Source organism: Anser anser (assembly GCF_964211835.1).
Source record: "Anser anser genome assembly, chromosome: 7".
NCBI lineage: Eukaryota > Metazoa > Chordata > Aves > Anseriformes > Anatidae > Anser > Anser anser.
Window position 1 is genome coordinate 29,447,379 of NC_139727.1, and position 20,375 is coordinate 29,467,753.

The 20,375-nt window shown below is 43.1% G+C and overlaps 1 protein-coding gene across 12 annotated transcripts in view; it reads left to right on the plus strand.

The window, feature by feature from the left end:
• Positions 1 to 20,375, plus strand: part of SORCS3 (sortilin related VPS10 domain containing receptor 3) — a 313,332-nt gene that overhangs the window by 184,778 nt on the left and 108,179 nt on the right. The window lies entirely within an intron of this gene.

Sequence of the window (20,375 nt, forward strand, 5' to 3'; positions counted from 1 at the left end):
ATCCTAATTAGAACCAGTCATTTAGTTCAGCAATTTTCCCCAATCTAGCCAATTTGAAATTAAAATAGATGCCTTGATTACAAAACTCATTAGCAAAGAAGCACCCTTTTTGCTAACCAGTTCATTTGGAATGCACAAACTGAATGAAGTGAGGAGCACTTGTGTTGTCAATTGCCATAAGTGAAGTGAGCCTTAATTGTTAGCATTGTGAAGTATTTGTATTGCTGCATGTTTCATTGCAGTATAATATATCATTCATTAAATGTAACAAAAGCAGTTTTTAAATGATTTAATTAAGTGTTGTTGGTGCACCAGGTAATTTTTATGAAGTCAAATGTCACTATTGTTTGCGTTTGAAGTATTGATGGGCATTACTGTTGGAAAGAAGACTTATGACTCTGCATTTATCATTCTGATTATGGTAAGCCTGGCAGTTTTAATAGGAGATGAGAAATTAAATTATGCAGCATTGGCTCCACTTCAGAAATGCCCAATGAATTTTGTCCTAGCAAAATAGTGAACTTTGGGCTTGTGATGATTTGAGGTGGCAAAAAGAAAGTAACTGCTTCTGAAACTTGATTTAGCTAGAACAGACTTTCCTATTGCTTTTTATTTATGTTATAGATACTTCATGAACAGGTTTTACTTTGAGGAGGAAAATATAGAGATAAATGGAGTGAGACACATTCAATGCTTAAATGTACTCTGCTGCTGAAGAAACCTGGTTTATTGTATAAGAGAGCAAAGATCCAGTGTTTTATTCCTGGGCCATGCTAAATCATGGCTGTATATTGATTTTTATCTGGAGCCTAAGTGTGGCAAAGGGTGGTTATAAATATAGAAAATAGAAATAAATATGAGGTAATGGAGAAGGTAGAATAATAAGAACACTGGAGGACATTATTTATTTTTACCTCACTGCAGAGATCTGTAATGTAGCAATGTACACCTGAATTGGATGACTAGGCTGCAATAGTAGTTGGTGGTCTACTGGATGATGTTGATTGACTTCTGGGACTAAATGTAGGTAACTATTGTAGAATGAGGTACCTTGGGCTAAAGTGGACTTACTAGGGTTCAACTGACTGTCAAAGAAGTTACTCACATTGCTCAGATGTAAATATTTGCCTTATAGATACCTGAGATTAAGGGCTGTGAGACCAACCCTGATGACTGGGTTTGTGGAAAATGGGTTACATGGGGATATGCTTCCAATGTGATCAAAGCAACAAGAAGTATTAAGTTTCCCTGTTCCTGCTGTCACACCTATGGCCTACATTGATCTGCTGCCCTGGAGGAGGGAGCAAAGTAAAGATGGAATTCCAAGTCTTTTGTTGTTCTATGTTGTGATTCATTTATGTAGACGTGAGTTACCTACTAGGCTGCTTCAGTGGAGTGAGATGAATCCAGGAGGGTTTCCCTGACCTTTCTTTTCACCTTTTCTTTCTTTTTTTTTCTTTTTTTTTTTTTCTTCCTTTTTCTTTGCCTTCCGCATCGCATTTCAAAACTCTTTCTTGTTTTTTTCCTGGTCTGATGGCACCATGAGGTCTCCTCTGTAACCTGTTGAGCAGAATTACGGATGATATTAATTTCGTCTGCAGAAAAAAGCACAATTCGGCTGTTGACTCCACTCAAATGTCTGCTGATGTTGACCATGGAAAGCTTCAGTCTAGTGTCATTCTCCATCACTGAATTGATTCAATGTGGTGCTTGATTTTAGAAATGTCATTGACTTTTCCAGGCCAAGGAACAACAGGATTAATTTTACCAAAAATACTACAGATGAAGTAGTAGAAAGGAGCTTGTGACAATGAATGTAGACTTGCATGAATTGTCATCAGAAGTTCACTTTGAATAGCACTACCTATAAAATACAGAATTTAGTAGGTAAAAAAAGGTAACCCTGACCTCAGAGCAGCAGCAAAATGCTTTAGCCTGAACCTACCTTTAAGATATTGCGTAAGTGCTTTTCTGGATTAAGGCCAGAAAGTGTGAGGACCTTTCCAAATTAGGGTGTAAAGTGGTTATACAGACAGGCTTTCACTATTACAAAGAGCCTGCAAAGACATACGAGTAATGCGGGCATAAGGGCTTTCAGTGCAGGGATTTTAAGTAGTTTCACTGTCTTGGATTTTGCTATTATCTCATGTTTCTGTAACAGTTTAGGACATTAAAGCCATAGCCTGGGGGTAGATGTGTCTGCCAGCGACTGAACGTATGACCGTAGGCATGTAGAATTGAATACAGAGGGACGCCGTCTAATTCCCTCTGACCAAGAGTGCTTTCTGCAAGGTGGCAGTTGAAAAGCTGTTATCTTTTGTTAACCATGAAGGGTCGCTTGTTACCCAGTAGGATCAAGGACCCAGCAGCTCCCATCACCATTAGTGATTCAGATGGCTGAGAACTGTTGGAAATCCGCCCAACAGGGACTGTTCTTTTTGTCCGGGTAATGGGGGCGTTAATTAGTATTTGCACATTGCCCTGACAATGCAAGACCTCCCTGTTTGGAAGCGTCGCACATGAAGATGGCAGCGGGCCACTTAGCAAGACAGTAACTTTCATCTTTAATGTCATCGGAGATGGGTGGCTGGGATGGGATGGACCAGTGCCCTTGAGGGAGCCAGCTGGATGGATGATGCTGAGGGGAGAAGGTGCTGTCCTTGCCCACCTCGCCTGCACCCACACATGCCTGTTTGCTACATTGTCAGGGACCAAGAGCTGGGGCAGTCTTTTAGGGTGTATTTCTGCATGCCAGAGCAGGAACTTGCAGCCAGGAGTGGGAATAGCAGGCTGCCCCTTGCTCTCTCTTCTGTCTCTAACAGGGAGGTGTTCCAGATTCCTGGTAGCAAAAGCTGAACCCTTAGCATGTTTGCATAACCTGGAAACCATGTTAGTACTTGGGAAAAGGGCTAGGTGAACTGTGCAGGGATGGGAACCTTGTAGGAGGTGTGCAGTCCTGAGCCCAGTGCAGAGCCTTGGCTGTAGCTGGCAGTGCTGAGGACCAAAGTCCTTGCCACTGCATTACCTCTAGCTGCTACCATACCTGTGCTTTCAGTTGCAATGGATTTGGCCATCAGATCTTACAAGCTGGCCTTAGACCACACAGAGGTCTCTGCTTATTTCATTTGAGGGTCTGTTGATACGAAGGTAGTTTCTTTCTAGTGCTTTTCTGCTGGGCATGGCACATGCATTTAACACAACACTCTCACTGTATTTTATCCATACCAGTATCTTCTCCAGCTCTTTTTTATACAGCTGAGAGGTGCATATCTGAGAGCCAGCAAAAGAGAAACTCCAGAAAAGGTTCGCAGGCAGCCGACGTTTCCTCTCCACCACTGTACTGTGAAGCACAACTGGATTTAGTAGACCCCAGGATGTTACTGTTGTACCATGCAGTCCTTAGTAGCTCCCTTCAGGCCATGACCAGGAGGAATCATCTGGTTTACACAGGTGTTAGTGCCATCCTGTCCTGGTCATGTTACCTACCACTGTCAGGAGAGAAGTATTTAAATGGCTCAGAAGTCACAGCTTTATCGTTGCCAATACACAGGCAGAGGGGACAAGGCAGTAAGAGAGGCTGGAGAGAAACAGGCACAGAAAGTCGAAGTGAGTTGTGCAAGGTTAGCTACTAACCAGTGGCAGAGCTGCAAAGTTATCCAGACCTCTGAACTCATATTCAGTTTTCCCTTCCACGGCCCTTCATGGTCCTGCAGAAATGTTACAGGAGTTCCTCTTCTTGCAACCTCATTTCTCCCCAGGCTTCAGACTGTGGCAGGATTTCCAGACAGCTGGGGTAAGAGCTCAGTGTGGGAATTTCATGCTGGCAGATGCTGTAATTGCAAATGGACCACAGGGCAGCAAGGGCACTTTGTTTATGTTGTAGCACAGCAGTATACTCAAAAGCTCACACGTTCTGTTTCAAATAATGTAGTAGCTATTGTGTGAAGCAGATTTCTGCAATAATGGAAGGTGGTACGTGGCCCTAGTTTTGTTTCAGATTGCCCTTTGCAAATAGGTTTCTCTGTTTCTCCTCTCTCCTTTGTGAATCACTCCAAACCGTCCCTGCCTCCAGTGCTTGTTTCAGCAGGTAAATGGACCATGTCCTGATCTAATAGCACACCTGAGCTGGTTTACAAAAGATGTGTGCAGCCACATATGTAGCAGCTGAAATTGAATGTGGGTCCACCGATTTTATCAGGGAAATGCTGATTTACATCACTGGAGGATTTGGCCTGAAAACTTTTATGGTATTCTGCTCACTCGAGAAAACAAGATAAATGTAGTTTACTCCTTCCAGTGTACAGTATTTTTTCCCCTAAAACTGCCTGCTGAGAGATACAGAGTCCCTGGTGGGCTCATCCGCCTGTGTGTAAGCTATTGCTTATGCAAAGGTGACTGTTTGTTTCCATTGCTCAAGCTTGATATATGAAAATTCACCTCTGCTGTGTTTTTTTTTTTTTTTCCCCTCTCCTTCTGATAGGATCTGCATGTAACCAATGTTATTCTAGAGAATAAACTTGCTGGAGGCACAGCTTGAAGCCTTTTGACCCTCAGTAGGCAGGGATGTTTCTAAAGCTCAATGGTAACGTAGTGTGGGTTTCAGCTTTTCATGCTCATTGCCTTAGTGGTTAAAAAGGAGGCCAATGCATGGATTTTCTGGTCTAACACCTCAGGAATACCAATCCCAGGGTCCTAAATAATGAATTAGTCTTTTCAAAGTCATGAATTTGGTGGAAAAAAAAGACTGAAAAGGTGTTTGAGTAATTTCAGTTGTTCTTTTATATTTCTCCTGATGCTTCTGTGACTGAGGACAGGCTGGGAATTGTGTTTTTCAAAAGCCTCCTCCCTAGAGCTCTGTCTTTAAAGAAAACACAACAAAAGCAAGCAAACAAAAAAAGGCCAAGATTTTCATAATCTGATTCCAGCACTGTTCTGCTGTGGCCCATTTACCCTTCCAAGAGAGATCTTTATTCATCATTGCAAATGCTGTCTGTCTTCAGTTGCATTTGGTCTGTATTTGAACCTGGCCTTCCATGCAGGTTGTCTGGGACAAGACTGGAGGGCTGGTGTGCATGCGGTAGAAGCCCCACAACAGTTGTGTGGCCGTTACAAAATGTTCTTCCAGTATAATAAAATTCTGTGGGTTTGTGTTCAATTGATTTTTATAGGACCGTGGGTGGCTATAAAATGAAAGTTAGGGCATGATGCAGTAATATTTTGGTACTTCCGAAGTGCTGTAGGTAAGATAAAAGGAGGAGCTGAGGGACCAAAATGAGGGATGATATTTTTGAGAAAGGGACAATTGGAAAAAAAAAAATCACACAACCAAAATAACAAACAAACAGCAAACTCAAATCTTTATAGAAAATCCTTGGGATTCTTTAGAGCAAAGGAAGAAAACCTGATTCTTCCCACAGCTTCCTACCTTGGGCAGCTCATTTCTGCCAGAGGCTCAGTAATCATAAACCATCTGAATTTGGTAGCATTTTCTACTTGCAGTGTTCGAGAGATAACAGCACGTACAAATAACATGCTAGCAGGATACACTGTACCCAAGGGGACTTTCCTGCCATATAATAGGAGCACGATAGTGTCATCAAAAGTTTTGCTGCCAAATCAAGACTCTAGTTTTGATCTCTTGCAGACACAGCTCTTGCTTCAGGCCAGTTGCTTTCCTCAGATCGTGGTGCAAGTCCACGAGTGTTATGCACGCAGACCCAGCGGCACCGATGTGACAAACCTGAGAGAGATTCTGCTGCAAAATTGAGTCTGATGTTCCCTATCCAGATGACTCGTGTTTTTCTTTGGTGACAGCATGGAGAAGGCTGCTTTATTTTTCTCCGCAGTCTTCCTTTATCCTAAGAATTGCGCTGTGCCATCACTGTGAGCGTTGGTTTCCTTCAGGAATTAATGTTGTTTTGTATCGATTGACTTGTAGACTATTGTTGGCTTGGATCAGGTTTGCTTATTGTGTCCCCATGCCTCCACTCTACCAGGTGGATTGAAGGTACCTAGAGTTTGAATTAAATGAGTGAGTAGCTTAAATATAGCTACTGCATAATATAGAGAGAGTTGTAGAGAGAGGTTAGGTAAGAACATCCTTTTTGTTGCATGATTTGCCATTGCAGATTCACTTATTTTAAAGGTATAATTTTCCACCGTTTGATTGCAGGAACTGGATGATAGATGAATCAGAGATGACAGTGTAAATGGTGTATGCCCGATAGCCCTAGGGGATCCCTGAAACATGCGAGTTTCTCATTTGGTGACTTTTCTGGCAGTGATGCCTCAGTGCAGTGACAGTTTCTGCTACAACTGTCAAGCTAAATTGTTCCTGATGGTGGCTGGCATTTACAATGATGCTGTTCATTTGGGTTCCTCCTGTAAACATCTGTATGCTGCCCTTCGTGCTGGGGCACAGGTGGTGGTGTCAGTCTCCCCTGCGTGTCTGGATCAGGATGAACTGAAGCACTGTGGAGCACAGGGAGGACACTGTCACTTGTCTCCCGTGAAGCCACTCATTATTCAGGATATAGGAAAGGATATTCTCCTGCAGCTTTCCAGATTTGAAACCCCTTCCTACACATGATCTCAGGCTTGGCTGTGTGTCTAAAGAGAGGGGCTTTAGTAAGCAGGCTCTGCTTTTACCTTCTGTAGCTGTCTGCTGGCAGTGCATGGCTTGCGAGGGGATCTAGCCACTGAGAAATGTGACTAGCTAGAGCTGAACTGAATTCCTCCCTAGGATTTTTAGAGTGTTACAGTAAGAGAAGCACTGGAGAATCTTTTCAAGCTTGCTGAATACCTGGCAGAGACCAGAGCTGACTGGGGAGAAAGAGGGTGACGTTGAGAGGAACTGAGTTTCTTTATTATGTGATATGTTCAAGCTCCTAGAAGCAAGTTTGCTTTGGCACTTGAGGCATTCAATGAATCAAGACTTATGGGCCATTTCATATTAAAGTTTAGTTCTCTTGATTTATTGTAGGAGTGGATATGACAAGAGTGAGGTAATGAAGATGGCCTGGAGGAAGGAACTGTAGAAGATGGTACAAGAGCTAGGACGTTTGAGTAGGAGATAGTATTTGCTGGCATAAAGCTGCTGCACCTTCAGTACTACCAGAAGCTGAAGTTTACTACTTTGTTTTTATAATCTCTTTTACTTATACAAGTTATTTCACAGTCACAGTTATCCTACAGGGAACATCTGTGTTCACTTTTGGGGAGCACAAGCCTCCCTTTGACTGTGGTGGGCCTTGCTCTGTGATGGTTTGGTCCAGTACGTGGCCTTGGTCCCAGGCGGCGTAGAGCATTCAGGCTGTGTGCGTGGGACCAGAATTATCCAGAAAGGGATCCTTCCTAGTGCAGGACCTGCACACCTCCTAAGCAGTGCCCATTCATCTATTGTGGCTTCCCAGAAACCTTTCTGGATTGCATCTGGGGCATATCCATGACCCAAAGGTAGCCTGGTGTGCTGTGGCAGCCTGGAGATGCCTGCTGCAAGGCCCAGCTGGAGCACGGCTGGAATGAATGCAGTGAGGTGCCAGGTGTGCCATCCTTCCTGCCTTATGGATCTGACAGGCAGAGCGGGCAGAGTATGGCTCTTGGGCCCCTTTGCAGACTGTGTTGCTGTTAGAAGAAGCATTAAAGTGGAAAGGAAATTAATAAAAATTAGTATTTGCAATCCCAGGAATTCTATCTAGCTCTGTTTTCTAAGGATTAGAAGTGTCTGTCTCTGCCTTCTCACCCATGCCAGCCTGTTCTTTGTACTCACTTCTTCATTTTACATCTTTTTGTGAGTCATCCAGTTTAAATCCCTTCAAAGCTTCCCATTTGTTTGGTGTTATCCCATTATCATACAGGTAGGCAGCAGTTCTGCGCTTCCTTTTTACAATCCCTGGAGAAATTCTGTACATTCAGCTCCTGGAATCCATCTCCTCAGGTCACCTCTTTATTATCTCTCTCTGACTTCCCTCCAAGTCGTCTGGCACCTGTGCTTGTGATGCATTTCTCGGTGTATGCATCTCTGCATCAGCCCGAGTGAAACCCACGCCAAGGAGAGCGGAGCGCTGGGCTGTCGCAGACACGTACCTGGGCTGATGTGCTAATGGCACTGAGCAGAGCAAACCCCTCGAGCTTCACAGCTTTGGTTATCGCATGTGCTTGCAGGGAGGCTGCAGTGGTGTCTGGCCTCAGAGAAAGGTGGGATCAGAGCAGGATTTACTGGAGCTCCCGAGTGGGAGCAATTTTACTTGCTGTGCTGTGGGATTGCTGCCAAGGGGAAGATGGCCTCGGCTAGGAGAGGGGGGTGTTTTTTTGTTGCTTTTTTTAAACTCATTTCCATTATGTGTGCTGGATAGTGTCAGGTGCATTTCAGCTCAGTGTCTGCAGGGTGGCAGGCTGCATAACTTGACAGCTGTCTTGAGCGATCTCCCTGGCCTGTGAAAATGCTGATGAATGCAAAACTGAAGCTGACTTGGGTGGCAGGGCGTGTGTGTTAAATTACGTGCAGTTTAACACGGAGTAAAATGCGTTGCTTTAATTTTGTCAAAATGACACTTTCTGATTGAGCCCATATTAATATTTCTTTCTTTTAAGCCATGTGATTTTTTTTTTACATGAACAACAGTTATATCTCAGAATAAAATTCCATCCTGAACCTTTTTCTTTAATGGCCATGTCTAAACTTTCAGAAATGTTTTTTTTTTCCACTTAAAGAAATAACTCAGAAAAATCTTATGAATTTGGAGTGTTTTGGTGGTGTGAAATCCATTTCACTAATCTGGAGAAATGAAACAACCAATTCCCTACCCACACACACAAAAAAACCCTGTCCAACCAACCTTTCCATTAAACCTTTATCCCCATAATATGGAGGTTATTCTATGGACAGTGCCACAGGGGTTGTAAAGGAAGGAGGGGAGGAAGAACCAAGCATGTGATTGTACTTTTATGTCCCACTCTGGCTAATGTCTGAGCCTCAACTGCTTTACCCATAGTAGTATTATGTTCAATAAACATGAAAGATGGGTCTGTAATAGCAACAAATGTACCCATACGCTTGCAGTTTAATTAAAGGCATATATCACACAATAAAACACATTCAAATGAAAAATCTTCCCATTAGACATGTGGTTCCCATTTATTTCCCCTTATTGTTAAACTTTCGGAGTACAAGCAGTGAACAAGCACAAAGAGGGGCTTCTAAAGAGGTGCACTGTGGATTCCCCAGGAACAAGCAAGATATTCCTGTTGGGGTGGGAGAGCACAGAGCTCCCTGGTGCGTGGTGGAGCTGCACGGCCCCCTTGGATGCACCCGTGCAGCTGGTGGATCTAGTTAGCACAGACCTCACACCAAAAACTGCCTGATGATTTTTTTTTAAGCTGAGAAGAAGCTGGGCTTCAAAGGGACAAGGCTGGCTTGGAGGGAGAAAAGTCATCAGCCATTAGAGCTGATGTAAGCTTTTGTCACTGTAAAAGATCCAATCCTGAAGCAGCAGCTAAAGAACAGAAGCCTGCCACTGTCCTCAGCCTCTGGCTGAGCCTACTGGATGCCAGTGGAGGAAATACTAGTACAGGTATCCCCTGGTGCACCTTGTTTGTAGACCCTGGTAGCAGAAGGCAGCTCTACCACCTTCATCCCATTCTGTTCTCTTCACAGCTCCAGTGTCATCCCCTGCATCCCTGGCCCTTCCTCTGTCCAGTCTCACTCTCTGCTCTGCATCACTGGTGTGGGAAATTATGTCCCCATGCACCACACTTTGCTCGCCCCATCTGTTATGTCTTTCTTCATTTGCAGATGCTGGAGGGTTTTTATTTAGTTATTTATTTTAGTTTCACTTTTTTTTTTTTTTCTCATTCCCCCTTTAATACTTCTAGTTTTCACTAAGGTTTATTAACTAAACTTTAGTCACAAAGGGATTGGTGGCAAAAAGTTGCTCAACTTTAGCCCTCCCTCACCCAGACTCTAGATCTAATTTTGCAGTGGTTAAAATGGCAGGAAGTAAAGAATAAAAAAAGCAGTCAAAGCCAGCTTTCTTTCAAAATGCCATTTCTGTTTATAGTACCTTCCGCAAGTTGTTAAAACTAAATTATTTAGAAATGATCAAAATGTGCTTTGACCAAAACAAACACATTTTTTCACCCTTAAAGAGAAAAAATCTGAATGTAATGCTTTTCATCTTGGTTCTGTAAAAGTCCAGCATTTCGGGGAGCAGGAGAGAAAGTAGGGCAAAGAAAGCCTGTTTTTCACCCAGGATTGAAACACGCTTTAATGTCTAGTGATGCTCATTTACGTCACTGCTCCTGTTGCAGCTGTATCTGGATTCCTTGTTCTACTACAAATCAGTCACACAGTGGAAAAGGAAAAGATATGCTGTGATCTCAGCAAAAATGGCAATTTTTTGGCTGAGTGTACTTGGTACCAGTTAGGCTTAAGAGAAATTGAAATATGAAAGTTTTTGAGGGGACATTTTTTTCACCAGCATAATCCACTTTCTGCTTTTTCTTGGTAGTGAAGTGGAGAAGCGAATAGAGGCAACTCTTGCTTTGAGCATCTGGTTTAAGCAAACTCAACTGCTGTGAGCAGACAAATCAGGTTGAAGGCTTTTTTTTTTTTTTTTTTTTTTTTTTTTTTTACTTTTAACTGTAAAACCATTAAATGTGACATTGGTGCCTTATCTGGTTGCTTTATAAACCAAGTCTATACAATTACAATGTGAAGTTAGATATTTTCAAAGTTTTGGAGGTTTGCACAGAAGATCCCTGACCATTTTTTTTATAATGGTAGAGTGTAGTCTGAGTTCTTGCCTGAAGACCCACTTTTGCCAGCCAGCATGTGAAATACTTTAGTAATAAATTTTAAAGCATAAAGAAAACTTCCTTTCTTCTGATACTTTTTTTTTTTTGCCTGTATGTGACAGATGATAGAAATGTGTTTAGTATTTAATTTCTGTCTAGCCCAGTTTCTCATCAAAATGATCTGTTTCTAGAGTGCCTTCTACTGTACAACATCTGTAGCAAAATGAGCAGCTCTAATGGGTCTTGGGCATGCAGCACTCTGTGGACGTTCTTTTTCCATGCCTGAGACCATCTGGTTGTACCGTGCTAGAGAGGAGCCTTGGGCTGTAAGGAGATCTCTTCATGCAGCCCTTAATCACCTGGAAAAGAAATCAAAGCACAGACACAAACTGGTCCATTTGTTTTCATTACAATTACTAGTTTATACAACTCTGTGTAAACTAAGTCCATAAATATGGTGCTGGTAGACTGGCTCTTAAACTCAGCTCCACCAGCTGTTACATGAATCTTTGTGCTCAGGAAGCAGGATTTATTTTTTCAGTTCTTTAGTGTGAAGCTGTCAAGGATGCCTTACCAGAATTATGATTTCTAGCAGCTTGTGGCAAGAGCCCTCCTTTACCTTCTTTGAAGGTCCAGAAGAACTTCCAAGCTTTAAATCTTGATTCTTTTGCAGCCCAAGCAAAGCAAGGTGATGAGGACAGGCATTTCCCTGGGAGGTGGTGAAAGGAAGAAGCAGAGATGGTATTGTTATTCTTGAACTGGTCATCAGCTTGAATGTGACACTAGCCTTTGTGTCTCATTATGGTTATTGCTTGACACACCAGAGGAACCTAATAAAAAAACTTGGTATGAGGGGAATGGTGAAATAGAGGAATCAGATGTCCCAAGTCTTTCCTTGAATGCAACCTTTCCTACTGTGAGCAATAAAGCCCCTTCCATGGCAAGGGTTGCTCCTGACCTGTCTTCAGTCACTCAGCTGATGCATAATTTAGAACTGAGTTCTGCTGTTCCCAGAAAAGGAGGGATGAAACATGGGAGGGGAAGGTAAGGTGGAAGCTGAAATAGGGCATATTTCTATTGCACCATGTGCTGTCTTTAATGTTACACCAAATCTATCGTGTCTTTTTTCTTATGCAGTTATTTCTGTCATCTGTCTTTTGGTGCTCAGCTCCGGTGAGGCTTCTCACTCTGCTCTTATCCCAAAGGCACAGCGCGTCAGTGTCTGAGTGCAACTGCTGGCTGCACAGTTGTTGTAGGGTGTCTCTGCAAGGAGACTTAGCAAGTGGGGCTGTGAGAAGGAAAAAAACAATTTCGCAACATATCAAATAAAAAAATAAATGAGGGAAAATGGACCGTGTGTTGTGGGTACTGGGTGAAAGTCTTTGGACCTCTCTTCGCTATTTGGGAGTTTACTAACCCAACTTGAATTCCTTAGGAATTTGATGACTGTTTTGGGGCTAGTTCTGTTTAATGTCTTTATCAGTGATATTGATGAGGTGATTGAGTACACCCTTGGTAAGTTTGCAGATGACACTAAGCTGGGTGGAAGTACTGATCTTCTTGGGGGTAGCAAAACACTGCAGAGGGATCTGGATAGTCTAGATTGATGGCCCATGTCCAACTAGTGATGACATTCAGCAAGGCTAATACCTGCACTTGGGTCTTAACGTGCAGCCTTGTAGGCTTGGGGAACAACGGCTGGAAACCTGCTATGCAGAAAAGGACCTGGGAGCGCTGTTTGACAGCTGGCTGAACATGAGATGGCAGCGTGCCCAGGTGGCCAAGAAGGCCAGTGGCATCCTGGCTTGTATCAGAAATCGTCTGGGCAGCAGGACTAGGGAAGTGATTGTCCCCCTGTACTCGGCTCTGGTGAGACCACACTTGAGTACTGTGTTCAGTTTTGGGTACCTTGCTACAAGGGCATCGAGTAGCTCGAGTATGTGTAAAGAAGGGCAACACAGCTGGTGATGAGACTAGAAAGCAAGACATGTGAGGGGCAGCTGAAGAAACTGGGGCTGGTTAGTCTGCAGAAAAGGAGGCTGAGGGGAGACCTCATCGCTCTCTACAGCTGCCAGAAAGGAGGTTACAGCGAGGAGGGTGTTGGTCTCTCTTCTCCGGTGACAAGCGATAGGATGCAAGGCAATGGCCTCAAGTTGTATCAGGAGAGGTTTAGGCTGCACATCAGGAAGAATTTGTTCACAGAAAGAGTGGTTAGGTCTTGGAACAGGCTGTTCAGGGAGGTGGTGGACTCCCCCCCCCCCCTACCCGGAGGTATTTAAGAGATGTGTGGATGTGGTGCTTAGGGACAGGGTTTCACGGTGGAATTGTAGCATTAGGTGGATGGTTGGACTTGATCTTGAAGGTCTTTTGCAATCTAAACGATTCTGTGATTCTGTTTGCATGAATGAGGAGTTATAAAGTCTCAGGGATTTGGCTGGAACTGAGGGAAAAAGACACCAGTTTCCAGTGGTGAAACAGTGAAACAGAAAAGAAGAGAACATTTTGGTTGAGTAGTGATAGGTGTTATTTTGGAGACAAATGAAAAAAACAAGTAACAGTAAGAAATGCAATTATTTTTTGTATCTTTTCAATTGCTTGGAGCAGTTATCTACAACAGTACAGACTCCTTTGCTTTATTTATTTATTTTTGTTAAGTAAGGGCAACTGTATTAGTCCCTTCCTATGTCCAATTTTAGGTGTGAAAAAAGATCTTCCTTTGCAGTGAAAGAAGTGGGAGACATCCATCTATCCTCTACAGAATACTGTTCCAAGATATTTTGATTTTTCTCTTGCAGTACCCAAGTGCTCAGTCTGTCTTTAGAAGAAGCTTGATGTCATCTCCTGAAATATTTTCACTGCAGTTTGAGTTTATTGTACACAGCTATCTTGCTCCACGTGGTGGGTCATCTCTGTCAGTTTTTAGACGTGACTTCTCTGTTCTATATTCTGAATGCTGAAAAGTATTGCGAGTTTTTCCTGCAGAAAGCTCATTTTCCTTCTAGGAATAAACTTTTTGACGTATTAACGATAGCGCCTTCTTGCCCTTTTGTAACTTCATCTGTAACACAGAATTGTAGATAGAAAACACATCTTGCAATTTTCTGAGTGGTTTACAACTTTTTCTCAGTTTCTGTGCCTCTAAATTTTTTTCAGTGCTTGTGGTCTTTTCCCGAGTGAGAGAATTTAAGACCCTGCAACAGACTTGCTTTTCTGAGACATACTCTTCGCAGATTGCTTGCATGCAGTCCAATTTCCTACAGAAACGTTGACCTGATTTTATTTTTCTTCTGTCCCAGTTTGATTTTTTGGCAGGAACCCTCCACACATTCTGTAGATATTTCCCACCAGCTCTGGCTGAGAAGGTGTTACTTTGCTTTTGTGCAGTGCTGGGATCAGAGCCATCTTTTCATGTAAGCAATCCAAGCTACTGCTCGGGATCGTGATCTTCTGACAACATGGCAGGCCTGGCTATTCTGCCCCTCCTCTTCCATCATGTGTCAGCTGTCGCCCAGTAATTAGCCCCAGGCTGACCCTCACCCTGCTGGATTAATATGAACACATCTTTCCATCATCAGCTGGATGTATTGTCTAGGGGGAAGTGTAATTTTGTGTAGTAAATGAATTATTCCTATAAGTGCACAGGATCCAGCTGTTCTTGCTCTCTTTATCTGCCACCATCATTTGCAAGCTCCAGATGCACTCAGGGTTGGCTGGCAGACAGGAAGCTATGGAGATTCTTTCCAGATGTTTGCTCCGGCCAATAGTCCTGACTTCCTAGGAACAAAGCATCTGATTTTATTTGGGTACAGGCTATATATGTTCCAGAGGCTGTAATTCTTCTGTGTTTGGGCAAGAAAGCATATCAGTACCAAAGTTCTCTGAATTTCTTTAGTTTGTAGTATAGATGGAGAAGCAGTAGGCATGACATCTTCAGGGCTGCTCTTGCTGCAGTAGAGTGTACCCAGCCTACTGTATGCCGATCCTTCTCTAACTCCAGCTGAGTCTTCAGTCTTTTCCTGCTTCCCCCATGAGGAGCAGGCAAGTCAGTGTGGGAACAGGTTGCCTAGTGTGATATCTGCAGTGGGGGTGCCTCCTTCTGCACCAGTCACTGTGGACTTTTTAGTGTCTGTGGAGAGAAATGGAGGCTTCTAAGGCGTAAGTAATAATTTTAGAAGTGTATTTTAGTATGGGAATTGAGCTTTAGAAGTGTCTGTTTCTTGGGTTGGTGACAGGCTCCTTGTTGACAAGGATATGGATGACTAACACCGGGGGCTGAATCTACTCCTGTTGTTCCCAGGCTTTTCTTTCATTGCTCACTCTTTTCCATTCTCTCCATAAGCAGAGTTTAAGATGGGCAGTTTTTCACATTCCTCCAGTTCTGAGAAACCAGACTTGAGCAAAATCTTTTTTCTTTTCTTTCTAGCTCTCACTGAGAAAATAAACAAAACACCCCAAACAAATGATCCCAGCCCCAAACAAGATCATCCAAACAAGCCATGCGTCATCCTCAGAGCTTGTACTGGAGTACCAAAAGAGCATGGAGGCATTTTTCATATGCAGCTCTGTGTGCATGTGTCTGTGTATCCAGCCTAGTTGTTCTGACAGTTTCTGGCACGTTGTACGTGTTCATGGCCTAGAATGTGGTATCAGGGATAAAGCCCCCTTTAAAGGGGTTTGCTACTTATCTCAGAAAAAATCCCTGTGTTAAATAAAATGTTGCAAGCGTTACTGGAGTTTGAAGAAGGAGTCTGCCTGTGATATGTAATATCCTTATGATTCAGTGTTGTGCTGAGCAAGACAAGCGTGAGTTAAGGTTCTGGCCTGTGGTGAAATAAAGTTGTATATCACTTGGGCTGCCAAGGTCTTTCCTCATACAGTCTGTCTGTTCTTGGTAAAACACAGGACTGTGTTGGTGGATGTGATATGTCTGGTGCTACAATCCTTGAGTGTAGAACATTGTGATGCTGTTTGAATAAACATTTGCTATTTACCTTCCCGATATATGGCCTTTTTTTTAGCATTAGGTCTAACTAGGCTCCAGTGCATGAGTAGATTTTTCCCCAGTGCTCAGTACCCCTTCCCAAAGGCTGTGCCTGTACTGCTGAGCTGAGGTGAACTGAAAGCCAGGTGCAAAAACAGAGCAGGTCTTTGATCCTGCTAGTGTGGCCAGGATGACATGTTTAGGGTAATATTTTTGGTGTTTCATCATGCCTGAGAGCACATTAAGAGGTATATTTATTTGTCATGCAGTGCCGACCCCTTCACCTTTATAAATCCCATCTTTCCCGTTGTATTGTCATAAGCCTGTCTGCAGGCAAGCAGAAATTCTAGGGTTATGCCTAATAAAAAACCAAAACAGCATCAAAAAAGCTGTAGTCTGCTGCAAGGGTAAATGAGATTAATAAGCCTCACTCAGATGCGTGGGCTCAGTGAGGAGTTGGAGCATCTTGCATTTTTTTCCCAAAGTACCTCAGCTTTCAGGATGTTTCTGTCAGTGGTCTGTTCAAATTGATTTAGGGGTTGCTGGGGTTTGGCTAAGTGCTGTGGTGGATTTTACTGAGGTGCCTCTGTGGTAGATGTAGGAGGCTGAGTTTATTTTTGTGTTAACTGTTTTGTCACCCTTGTAACAGGCCAGGACTTCATCCTTCTGTTTTGGGTTTTGCTTCTGATTTGCTCCTTAGTCAAGGCCTCTGCATGCCACTCTTCAGCTGTGTCAAGGCATAAGAACTAGGTTTCACTGAGGACTGGCCCATACAAACATTACGACCTGTAATGGACTTAATTTTCCATTCATCAGAGCAGGTCAAATAACAGAAGGTGGCTGCTGCAAAAAGGGCATGCACTCATGGTACATCCTCATGGTACACTGAAATCCATCTGTCTTGTGAGCTGATGGGTTGGAATGCTCTGGGAGGTGGAAATGCCAAACATTATTTGTCACTAAATAGCCAGGCCAAAGCTTTAAAAAAGGAAAATCTTGGCACCATACAAACCTAATTTCCTTCCATCACTTGGTATTCAGCCTTAGGTCAAATTAATCTCTATTGAAATCTGCTGTACTTGCCGCTGAATTTGTTGTCTCATCTAAAAAATATCTCTTCTCCTGTGAAGGGAAAGCACATATATGACAAATTTTAACGCATACCAGAAAAGTCTTCATTTGTGTCTTTTGTTTACTAATTCAACGTTAACTTTTACATCTGTAAATAGCACTATGCAAGTGAACTGGGCCAGGGAGACCTTTCAAGCGCTTGTTGTCATACGCCCTAAGATTCATCTGGTTAAAATTCGAAGTGGATGCCTAGAGTAAATGAGTGAATAAAAAAAATGTAAGTTCTTTGAATTAATAGTGTAAGAGTACATGAGATAGTGTCTGCTCCTTTAGCAGTGTCTGGTAGAGGACCTTTTCCAAGACCACAAACAGATAATGAGTAAGGGAGGCAGTGACGGGAACCAAACCTGATCAGGAAAGAGATGGATGTGGGAACGCTGATTTGAGCGAGGTTGTCTGAGGGAGGATTTCTGGATCAGGATGATAAGAAATAAGGAAGGGGGAACAACAAGCAAAATGCGGAGACACAGGCCTGACAAAGCAAAATGGAGACGATGACAAGAAACAAACCTCCCTGTCACACTAATGGGTGGGCTATCAAACTGCAGGCGTCACGTGGGGTGTGCGTGTGTGTATTTGCTAAAAAACTTCAGGGTGGACCAGCCGGTGAGTAGGCAACCCATGAAGTGTGTAGGGGGCCTGGGATCTGGGTGGGTGCTGGACGGACAGATGGGCCATGCCAGGTGTTTGAAAGATCCACGATTGTGTGTGTGCTTGTGAACCTAAAGAGAGCCCTGTGCATGCCTGCACCAGCCAACTTCTGTCACTAACAGCCAGAATGGTGTAAGGGGGCTCGGCTGTCTGTGTCTGTTTTACGTGAGCCCAGTGTGTGTACGTGCTGTTGGAGGCAGCCCTTGGCTGGGGCAGCCTTTGTGGACGGTCAAGTCAATGTCCTGTCTGTGTGTGTCCATGCGTCTCTGGGATACTTGCTCAGTTTTCCTACGGGTTGGACCTGGAAAGGGGAAAGCAGTAGCCACGTCCCCTGGCCTGGGCAGGGAGCCCCAGTCCCCAGGCACTGGGCTGGGCCACAGCAGCCAGCAGGAGCAGTCCTGGGCCGGAGCTGCTGGCGAGGCGGCTGCACTTTTTGCTGCTTGCCTCACTTAACAAATAGTGTCTCCTTATCTCTCCATCTGAAATCACCTAAAGGCTGCAAGTTCAGTTTAATCCTTCTACCATCAGTCAGGCTGAGATTTAATAGAAAGAAGGTGGAAAAAATACTCAGTAGCTGGTCTCTGATTTTTAACTTGATAGAGAGAACGATGTTCCCTGAATGAGACACGGTGGGAGAGATGAGTAGCTAGAAAGAGATTGTGCTTCATGCCACTGAGCTATCTGTAGCTACCGCTGTTACGGAGCTGCAAAAGAAAAAGAAATGCTAGGGGCAAAAGATAAAAGAGGATCTAAGGAAATGGATATAGTTTGCTAATCCTTTGCTCTCGTGGTGAGAATGGTTAATCTGCTGCAGAATACAATAAGGATACTAGTCCCACTCGCTTGTGAACAGGAGTTACTGAGGCCAAGATGCCTGGAGCCCAAGATTTGTACAGCACCGTGGATCAGTCTGCAAATTGTACATCCAGTCAGGAAAAGGATAGACGAGTTACTTCATGTGACCCATACGACAGAGTCTATGCAGAAGTCCCCGTATGTGTAAAACCATGTCAAATGACTCGAGGAATATTCCTGGCAGGCACCGGGCTAATACTAAGGCAGAGCTGTAGCGCTGCAGAATTTTGACTCCTGGACTGTGGATTTTCAATCATTGTCTTTAAGAACAGTGTTAAACAGAATGTCCCCTCAGAAAGCTGTTATCTGAATATTTATGTCAAATTTGTAAGCCCATCCTTGAAATGGATAAGGATTTTTATCTTCCTAGTTCTAATAATAATAGTAGTAGCAGTAGTAATGATAACGATGCAGTACTTTATTTTGTATCTAAAGATAATTCTTTCTGCGGCAGAGGTTTCTCTACTGGCTTTTTTGGTAGGCTATCACTGTAATAGGTGACCAGAAAAGCAGAGGAGGTCCAGATAATGTAGTTTTATAGTGCTGTAGATTATCTTATCTAGTGACAGTGCCAAAGAAACAAGGCCAGATAGGAATATTCAGATCATGTCTGATCTCCTGAAGAACACCAGGCAGAAAATCTTTCCTAATAATTCTTACCGTAAGCCCAGTGATGTTGGCTGAAATGAAATCTACATAAGTGGAGCCCATTTTGATAAGACTGGCAAATGCCTGCTCCTATCTCTTCTTCCCGATGTGCTTTATTCACTGTCAGCTTGAGCTGTTAGTGGCAGAAATTCGCTTTCCCATTGACAGAAATGCAGAGAACTGATTCTTTTGTCTATACACAATCAGTCGTATTAGATATTTGGTAGGGTCTGAACTTCAGTTTTTGAGTTTCCTCTTGCTAGGTATACAATGCTGTGGTTTAGCTCTGTAGTTGCATGCAAACACAGAATTGATCGGCTGCCTCGGGGTGCAGACACTGCTCAAACAGCCCTTCTCCATCTCCTTTGGCAAATTGTTCTGTAGTCTTGCTCTGATGTGTCTGCTGGATATTTGTTGTCAAAGATACTGACCGTTCAGGAAACTTTAATATTCAGTGCAAGCACATAGAGTTTATCTTCCCAGCCACGCTTAGCCATCCGTCGTAGCTGTGCCATGGTACACATCTCTAGGTAGTGAAACCTTCTAATCTGAACATAGACCTGTCTCCAAGTTGTAAATCCAATTACTACAAATCAAATGCACAACCTTTACACAGATGCTAAAATTTTCCCATTTAGGACCTGAAGTTTGTATATTACAAAAATATAAGGTTCTTGGCTCTGTTATCTACCTTCTTAGTCTACAATCAACCCTTGTTTTATTAACCCAGAATTTGTTTCAGATGGAATTTATTTGAAATCCCCTTGAAAATACTGCCTGCTATTTCTTTCTCTGTGATCTAGTTGTAAAGCAGAGTAGCTATTTCTGAAGGTGTGATTCATTTCTAAAAAACCAAACTTGCTCAAAGTTGTAGGAAAAGAACTTACACATGCTCTGATTATGAGTGAGTCAATTGTGGGGATTAACTGTGTGGAGGACAAGGTTTGTAGTATTCAGCAGAGAATATGCCAAGTGAACCTGTGTCTGAGACAGTGTGGAATTGTGTGGAAATTTGGCTGCTGCACCATTTGCTAGCCAGAAAACACAGAACAATCATTAGATTGAAAATATGGCTTTCAAGATCTGCTTCACTATGTTGGATGTTTAACTGCTGAGCAGATTGATTTCTGACTTATCTGAAAATTTAGACCTTGTTCTGAAAATGGAAGCTATAAATTAGGAGCATTTCATGTTCCTTCCTACACTGGAGAGAGATGCAACCCTCACCATACAAACAGATCACAGCATGACCTTGAGTATAGAGTCACTTATCTACCACATCATAGCCATGTTAACTAATCTAATTTGCCTTTCA